Source organism: Impatiens glandulifera, chromosome 1 (genome assembly GCF_907164915.1).
Source record: "Impatiens glandulifera chromosome 1, dImpGla2.1, whole genome shotgun sequence".
NCBI classification, from domain to species: Eukaryota; Viridiplantae; Streptophyta; class Magnoliopsida; order Ericales; family Balsaminaceae; genus Impatiens; species Impatiens glandulifera.
In genome coordinates, this window is record NC_061862.1 from 86,098,833 (window position 1) to 86,109,032 (window position 10,200).

A 10,200-nucleotide genomic window follows, 5' to 3' on the forward strand; every position below is an offset into this window, starting at 1 on the left:
GATCGGGCTATAAACTTCCTTTGAGACATTCTCTATGCCATAAACACACAAATTAAAAATTAAGTACCGGGTTAATTAGGTATATATATAAACAATGTACATTTGATTAAGAAACATTACCAGCTTGTCTTGTTTTTTTATTGTTCCCACGCATTTTAAAATGACTTTTTATAATTTATATTTTAGATGTAATTTGAACATTAGAATAAAGTATAAAGATATTTTATAATATTGTTGCATATATAAAAAGGGAGGCAATCCCTCAAGATCGGCTACGTTTTGTAAAATTCTTTACTTCTAAATCCTAATCTCATTTATTCTCTTCATCTATTCTCAATCAGAGCTCTTTAGATCTGTTCTGGTGTTGATAATAATCAAGAACACCTCATAATTTTTCATGGTATCAGAGCGAAAGGAAAAATCAACGAGGAAGTAAAGCAAACTCCGACAAGAACTAAAGAAAATCAAGAAGAAAACGAGGAAGTAAAGGAGATTCTAACAAGAACTCAAGAAATTCGAAAAAAAGACAACGAAATTGATAACAACAATGACGCATATTACAAATGATCCTTTGTATGTATCTGCACACGATAACCCTGGTATGTCAATAGTTACAATTCTTTTCAATGGCAAAAACTATATTAGCTAGAGTCGAAGTATGCATAGCATTGATGGCAAAATCGAAACAAGGTTTTATTGATGGGTCAATTAGTTGTCCTGAAAATGACCCTAATCTAGTAAGATGGATGAATGAAGATTCACTAGTTAGGTCTTGGATCTTGAACTCTTTGACTGCTGAAATCAAAGAAGAATTTGTTCATACCGATACAACATTTGAATTGTGGGAAGGAATTAATAAAAGATACCAAGTTAAGAATGAACAATCTTCTTTCCAGCTGCAGAAATAAATATGTTTTATGAAGCAAAATTTTGGAGAACTTGAGCTTTATTTTTCTAAGATGAATAAACATTGGGATGAGTTTCTGGCACTAAATCCTCTTCCAAGATGTGACTGTAGGATTCAAATTAATAAATGTTGTCGAATTTCAGATCAGGTTGAAGAACAAGATACTAAAAGAAGGTGGAGTCATTCTTGATTGGGCTTCATGATTCTTTTGACTAAGTAAGAAGTCAGATATTGGTGTCTGATCTTCCATCAGATATCGATAGAACTTATGCATCTTTGTTATCTGTTCAAAAATAAAGAAAGATTAGTAACGTGAGCCAAGAACATGTGGAACATACTGTTATGTCGTTCAAGGTTGGAGGAAAAGGAAATGGAGAAAACAAAATAAATAAAGGGAGTAATTCTAAAAGCAATCTTTATTGCACATTTTGTGGAGGAATTGGTCATCTTCGAGAAGATTGTTTCAAGGTTATAGGGTAACCCGATTGGTGAGGAAATCGCGTGATGCAAAAGGAAAAAAAAAATGTAAATATGGAATCTACACCTTTTGATGTTGAAGAAGAAGATCAAAAGATGAATACTGCACAAAATGGATACTCAGAGGAAGCAATTCAGATGCTAAACATTACTTAGACAATTGAAGTCTAAATCCTTTGAAACATCATCTAGCAAAAACAATACATGTATGTTTTGTTCAAATATTTTTAATAAAATTAATAACTGTTCAAAAATAAATGATTTTAATGATTTTCAAAACAAAGAACAGTTATGGATCATTGATACATGGGCAACTAATCATGTATGTTTTAACAAACAAAATATGTTTGATGTTAAAGCATTAATTTTTTTTTTGTTTATCTTCCAAACAAAACAAAAGCGCATGTTAATTACACTAGTAGAGTCGAACTAAGAGACAAAATTACTCTTGAAAATATTTTCTTTTTACCAGAGTTTAATATAATTTAGTTTCAATTTCAAAACTTTTGAAATCAAATTAAATTAAATGCATTTTTGATTCTACTTGTTATAAACGGTAGGACCTTGAATCTGATGAAACTCTAGGTGTTGGTTATATTTCAAATTGCTTATATGTTCTTGATTCTTGTAATAAAGAAAAAGACAATGTTGATATTGACAATGTTAATAAAGTTCCAGATTTAGTTTGTGCAAGTATTATGAATTTTGAAGCTTTTGTTAGATATCTTGTCTTGAAATAACAGAAAAATATATATACATACGATGTTACAAATAAATAAAAATAAAATAAGATATACGAAGAACAATATCACCGTATTTGATGGTTGATTCGAGGCATGTGTTAGACACATTTCCCTTAAAACAGTTCCACCGTCTCCCCATGTGCTAGAGCTTATCACAGATGGCTGTCTCCCAGGGTACAACGAATCTAGTAGTGATTCAGCACCGAAATCACTACACAACGAGCTTGATAAAGTACCTGAACTATCACCGGGTTTCAACGGAAAAATCGAACAAAGAAACTCGAAGAACACTCACAAAACAAGAAGAAGACTTTTGGAATTCTAGTGTGAGAAAAAATATAAGATTATTTCGTGTTTGAGATTAGAGATGAGGGGTTTTATATTGTTGAAAAGTTAAACTTTCATAAAATCAACCATTAATTTTTGATCCAACGGCTGACCTTGATTGCCTATTCATTGCTGCCCTTTGTATTTTCTCTTCGATAGAAAATACACGTTACATGTTTTTTCTTGCTTAAAAATTGATAGCAATAAATTGATAGCAATAATATCATGAAGGTTACAATGAAAATTAACAAAATTAAACATATTTAATTTGATAATTGTTCTTCAAGCCATTAAATGTTAATTACATCATTAACAAATTAATTATAATAATTTAATTATTTGGATCAAATTTCACTTTAATTCACGTTTGAATTTTATGTGAATTTCGTTTGAATTTCATTTGATTTTATTTACCCAAATTATCATTTCCATTCATTAATGGAATTTATGAATTAGTTTAAAATTCCAACAATCCCCCACATTAATGGAAATTGAAAGATAACTCGGTGAAAGGTTCAATAGTTGAATTTTACATAGGATAGGTAGGTGTAACCCTTTGAACCTTCCCTTGTGAAAGCATATAACTTTACTAGCTGATTAGTAGACTCGATGTCCTTGAACTATTCTGCCTTTTGTGTAAACGATTACACACTTTCACATAAAATTCTCCCTGATACATGTCAAGCTCTCATGGTTGTGTCCATTTTGGCCATGGAACACGCGCCTGGTTCTGTGAGAGGGTCTAGAATTGAGCCGTGCAATTCTTTCGAAGCGGCCCCACTTCTCTCTCACATAGGTGATCTCTTTGCTCACAAAGAATCATTAAAAGCAATATACTTATTCTCGTCAAAATATATATTGTTTTGTTATAGGATTAATCATCAACAATAACTTTCCAAGTTAGTACAATTAGGTTGTCCCATTGAACCTAGTTCTTGGGATCTCCAGTCTGCATAGGTTGGGGTTTTCCTCATACTAACTTATAGTAGGCTAATGTCTCAAAAGACTTCAAACTACCTCTCTATTCAATAATTTGATTAGTGGATCCACAATGTTATCTTTGACTTACATAGTCAAATTTGATAACTCCATTAGAGAGTATAGTCTAATGACATTATGTCTAAGACGTGTATGTCTAGACTTGTCACTGACTCTAAGCTTGTCCAATTTCTAATTACTATCACAATAATTAGAAATTTATGTTGGTACATTCTTAGTTAACCTTGGAACATCTTCTAATAAGAAGCATAGTCATTCGTACATGCTTATCATTTAATTTTTTTTATGAAAATATTGTTTACTTGGCTAACTAGTAGACAAAATGTCTTTGAACTATTCTGCCTTCGTGTAAACGATTATATATTTTACATAAAAAATATTTTATTTTTCGACATAAGTCAAAAATATATATTATAACGTTTAATCTATCCATCATAAATTTCTTAGAAGATTTCCATACGTAGATTACACTTCTAAGTGTAAACATATTCACTTTAAGACGTAAAGTCTTTCATTTAATAATATCAATATATCATTTGATAACAACATGATATTTCGTTTAGTGCAATTCATATCCTTTATGGATTTAATCATTTTTATCGTAATTTTTTCAACGATAAAAATATCATACAAAAGACACGTAATGAAATAATTTTCATTGTCTTCATGATATATATAATTGTCACATCCACTTTTTAATAAAAGTATGATCAAATTTTCATATCATTATTATAAAATTTGTTATAAGTCATATCAAGACTTTATAAACTTTCTTTTTCATTTATTTCATAAAATCCTTTTGAAGACATTGGTTCTTCAAAGTTTTATGAAAATAATGTCAAAATATGACACGTTTCTTGATTTCAAAATCCTCAAATCTAAAATATCGATTTGAACACCAACTCAGCAAATATAAACAAGACATTTTCTTGTTATTTTCTTCTTTTTGTAAAGTTGCGCAACTTTATCTTTTATAAAGAACATATTTCTCTAACAATAAATTATCTTTTTATTTATCATAATATACACAATTATTTTTGTGTTATAATCAATAAAAATATTTGGCCCCAGATTCGTGTTGGTACCCTTTTTTAAATCACACACTTATATGATTTAAATCAATGATTTTCTAATCAAGAAATTATCACACAATTCTTTTACAAATTTCTTTTGTTATACCTATCATACAATGAATAAGATAACTATATCATAAATATTTAATTGAATAAAATATAATTTCTATACAAGAGATTAGAATGTTTATTCATATATAAATCATTCTTCACATAATCTCTACATAAGAAATTAAAATATTTAATCAATTAAAACATTTATTTCAACACTTAATTTCTATAAAAGAAATTAGAATATTTAATCAAATAAATATTCACCATATCACATGATTTCTACAAAAGAAATCATAATGTTTCAAGCATCTTTGACCGAAGCCGCTTAAACATTTATTTTCGATTGCACGTTTGCATCCCGCAATATCGGCACGTTTGCCACATTATTCTCAAATCAATCAAGACTTTTCTTGTAATTATTTGATTTCAAAATATCAAATCCAATAAATCTTTATGATACAATTAAACAATGTATATCAAATACATTATATTATACCAAATTTAATATATCCATATATATGATATTATATATTATTGCTTCTTTAATTTTAGTCACCACGACAAAAACAAATATATATATATATATATATATATATATATATATATATATATATATATATATATATATATATATATATATATATATATATATATATATATATATGCAATAACTTAGAAACATAATCAAATAAATAATATGTCATATATTATTTAAACAAATATATATAAAATTTCATATATATAAAAATACATTTATTAAATACATAATAATTAATTATTATAATTAATTAGAATGTTGACCGTTTAACTTTAATCAAATATAAAACTAACTAATTATAAGTATTCATGTCATCAATTATTTGTTTCTGAATTAATTAGATGACCTTTAACATTCTATAACAAATATTTGTCAATCAAAAAATACATAGTTTTGTGACAAAATTCAAAATTATCTATTAAAATAAAATAGATTAAAAATAAATCTTTATTTATATATGTATATAATTTTTTTAAATAATCATACTTATTATGAATGAACATGAATTATTATATTATTAACTAATATGCATGATATATATAAATAATCACTTAGCAATATAATCAAATAAAACATAACTACAAACGTACCTCATGTCTTAATCGAAGTAATTACATTATCGTGTTATGAACGATAATCCACGTGAAGCGACAATGCTCAAAACAAATCTAGCTGGATGATTCTCACCGAGATAGTTCTTGCGAAAATATTTCGACTTACATAATTGTCTCTTTTAATGCATGATTAGAATAAGTTCTAACACAAACAACTTATTTAATCTTAAGAAATTGAAATTTATATACTCAATTTATTTCATAATTTCTACATAAGAAATTATAATGATTTCAACATTCATAATTAATGTCATTTAGACAAATCATGTTTTTTTTATAAGAAATCATTATCGACCTCATTCATCTTCAACATCATGGAATAAAGTCATTTTAAAAGTCTGATTTCTACCAAGAAATTATTGACTACCCATTCATCTCATAATTTCTACACAAGAAATTCGAATGATTTCAACATCAATGACTAAAGTCATTTTAACTAGTCTTATTTCTATCAAGAAATTATTAACTATCCATTCATCTCGTAATTTTCATACAAGAAATTGGAATGGTTTCGACATAAATGACTAGTGTCATTTTATAACACATCAGATTTATTATGAAAGAAATCATTGGCTCCATTCATCTAATAATTTCTATAAAAGAAATTTGAATGGTTCCATCAAATAAATCATTGACTAAATGGGATTCGAACTAGAGACCTTTCGCCTCCTCACACCTTTGCGTCTGAACTTTGAACCACTATGCCAATGCGCCCTTTTATTGTTGTATTACTGTTTACGACCTTTTGTCTTCTCTTTAGAGAATCTTATTTTTCTCTTATTTTTGACTTAAACTCTGTCAAACAAAATTGATAACTTAGTATCATAAATAAACGGTAAATATATAAGACAATTTATATGTACATATATAAATAGACTATATTTCGTTAATAATCAACATATCACATTCTTATTAATCATCACGCTTAATTAATTTAAGAATGTATATATATATATATATTATAATTAATTATTTTAAAACTGAAACATAATGTTTCAATTATAATTAATTTTAATTACTATTAAATATAACTACAAACTTTATTTTATTTTGAAAATTATAAGTTAACCTTTTAGTTACCTTTTCATTTATTAATAATAATAATTCTAGTAACTCTCAAACTTTTAATGAAAAAGAAAACAAATTATTGTTTTCTAAATTATTTTCAAGATAACATTTGTATATTGAATATACAATTTTTTTCTTGAGAAAATTTATATGTCAAACATATATCAGCTTATAAAATTAAGCTTTTAATAATATAAGAAAATATATTAATAATTAACATTATACGTGTATAATAAAGACTTATCTTTATTGGTCGATTCTTCTTCTTATTAAGATGAATAATTTCAACTTGTCGAAATGAGTCATAATCTCTTTTGCAACATCGTGACTCGTATTTCTGAAACATCAAAGACAAAGATTTTCAACGGCAAAAGCTACTAAATAACTTAGCACATGAAACTATTTTAAGATTGTTAGATATCTTGTCTTGAAATAACAGAAAAATATATATATATATATATATACGATGTTACAAATAAATAAAAATAAAATAAGATATACGAAGAACAATATCACTGTATTTGATGGTTGATTCGAGGCATGTGTTAGACACATTTCTCTTAAAACAGTTCCACCGTCTCCCCATGTGCTAGAGCTTATCACAGATGGCTGTCTCCCAGGGTACAACGAATCTAGTAGTGATACAGCACCGAAATCACTACACAACGAGCTTGATAAAGTACCTGAACTATCACCGGATTTCAACGGAAAAATTGAACAAAGAAACTCGAAGAACACTCACAAAACAAGAAGAAGACTTTTGGAATTCTAGTGTGAGAAAAAATATAAGATTATTTCGTGTTTGAGATTAGAGATGAGGGGTTTTATATTGTTGAAAAGTTAAACTTTCATAAAATCAACCATTAATCTTTGATCCAACGGCTGACCTTGATTGCCTCTTCATTGCTGCCCTTTGTATTTTCTCTTCGATAGAAAATACACGTTACATGTTTTTTCTTGCTTATAAATTGATAGCAATAAATTGATAGCAATAATATCATGAAGGTTACAATGACAATTAACAAAATTAAACATATTTAATTTGATAATTGTTCTTCAAGCCATTAAATGTTAATTACATCATTAACAAATTAATTATAATAATTTAATTATTTGGATCAAATTTCACTTTAATTCACGTTTGAATTTCACGTGAATTTCGTTTGAATTTCATTTGATTTTATTTACCCAAATTCTCATTTCCATTCATTAATGGAATTTATGAATTAGTTTAAAATTCCAACAGCTTTACATGCCAAATTTGGACATCCTTCTGATATTGTTATTCAACATTTATTTCCTAAGTACAAATCAAAATCAGAACATTGTGAAATGTGCAATAAATAAAAAATGCATAGGTTGTCATTTCAAAATAGCATAACCAATAATTCTAAATTTGAATTAGTTCATGCTGATATTTAGGGTCCTCATAGACAAGATTCTTTTATTAACTGTCAATTTATGCTCACATTAGTTAATAATTTTAATAATGTACTTGAACTTTTTTAATTGAAAGCAAAAAAATTAGTTTATGACAAACTTATTGAGTTCTATAAAATGAATAGAACTCAATATAATTCTAAAGTTAAAATATTTAGGACGGATAATGAGACTGAATTTACTAATTTCATATGTAAATCTTTTTAAATCATTGGTAATTCTTCATCAAAAATCTTGTGTTTACACAACCCAACAAAATGGAGTGGTAGAAAGAAAACATAGACATTTTCTACAGGTTGCAAGATCTCTTATTTTTCAGTCTAATTTACCACTCAAATTGTAATGACATGCCTTTAATATATGAATTAATATCAACCATTTATTGTCCGTGATTTATATTAATTCCGTTACATCACATTTATTCTACAGTTATGCTTAATTAAGTTAGGTGTTTACATTTTATTATTTTCAGTATTTTTATAATTGTAGTCTTTTTTATTTGCTGTAATCTTTTTTTCATCTTTGACAATAAGAAATCTCTCTTCATCTGTTTTTCCATACTTCATTGTTCATCATTTTCTTGCATTCCTCACAACAATTGGTATCAGAGCGGGTTAGATTCGATTAGTTTATCAATATTTTTTTTCTGGCGAGAAGATGTCTTCAATGAATCTAAAAATCAAAAATAATTCACAGGGCGAAACAATTTTGGTCTATGTCAGATCAAAATGCAAGCCTTGCTTAAACAACAAGGCGTATGGGCACCATTGTCGAAGGAAAATGTGAAAATAGTTATAGGTCATGCAAAGGAGTCTACCTCTGTTAAAATTACTATTGAGCTTGAGGTCTTGATAGAGAAGGCACACTCAACGATTTTACTATGTTTGGCTGATGAAGTGATTACTGAGGTATTAGATGAATATACCACAATCTGTGTTCGAAGTTAGAGGCTTTGTACATGACAAAGTCACTAACTAACAAGTTGTTATTAAAGTAACGTATGTTCAGTTTTCGTATGCTTGAAGGTAAGTATCTTCGTGAACATCTCGATAAGTTAAACATTATATTACTTGAATTGAGAAATATAGATGTTAAGATAGAAGATGAAGATGCTACATTAATTTTGTTGGTATCTTTACCCAACTCGTTTGATTTTTTTTTCAAACGTTCGTTGTGGTTAAAGACATCGTGACTCTAGAGAAAGTTCGGTATAAACTTCATACTAGAGAGTTGCGCCATAAGGCGAGCGCTGAAATTGTAGATAATCAAGCCTCTAGGTTGATTGCTAGCACAATCAACTATAAAGGGTATGGAAAGAAGAAGGATCGAAAATCTAAGGGCTCTAGTGCTAAAGATATCTACAATTACGGTAAAGAATCTAGTCATTGGAAGAACAATTGTCTTAAGAAAAGGGGCAAATATTCCATGGTTGCTATAGCACATAAGAACAGAGACACCGACTCTAAGGAGGACATTGCCCTTGTAGCTAACGCTTCTCTCTATACCATATTTATACGTGGGTGTTGAATTGAGGGTGTTCATATCATATGAGTCCGAACAAAGAATGGTTCGATACCTATGAAGATTATGATGGTGGAAACGTTGTCATGGGAAATGATACCATATGTAGAACTGTGGGTATTGGGACTATCATAATTATGACTGATGATGGCAAAATACGGACCCTAACTGACATTCGACATGTTCCTTAACTGAAAAAGAACTTAATATCTTTAGACATTTTAGATGATAAAGGTTTCAAGTTTAGCGGTGAAGAAGGAACATAGTGCATTAATAAATGTTCAAAAGTAATACTGAAAGGTATCAAACAAAATACCTTGTATATACGACAAGGTAAGACGCTGCCAGGTTTCGATGCAGTCACATCTAAATATTTGAATCGACACCCTAATGTAACCAAGTTATGACATATGAGACTTGGACATATGGGGGAGAAGGG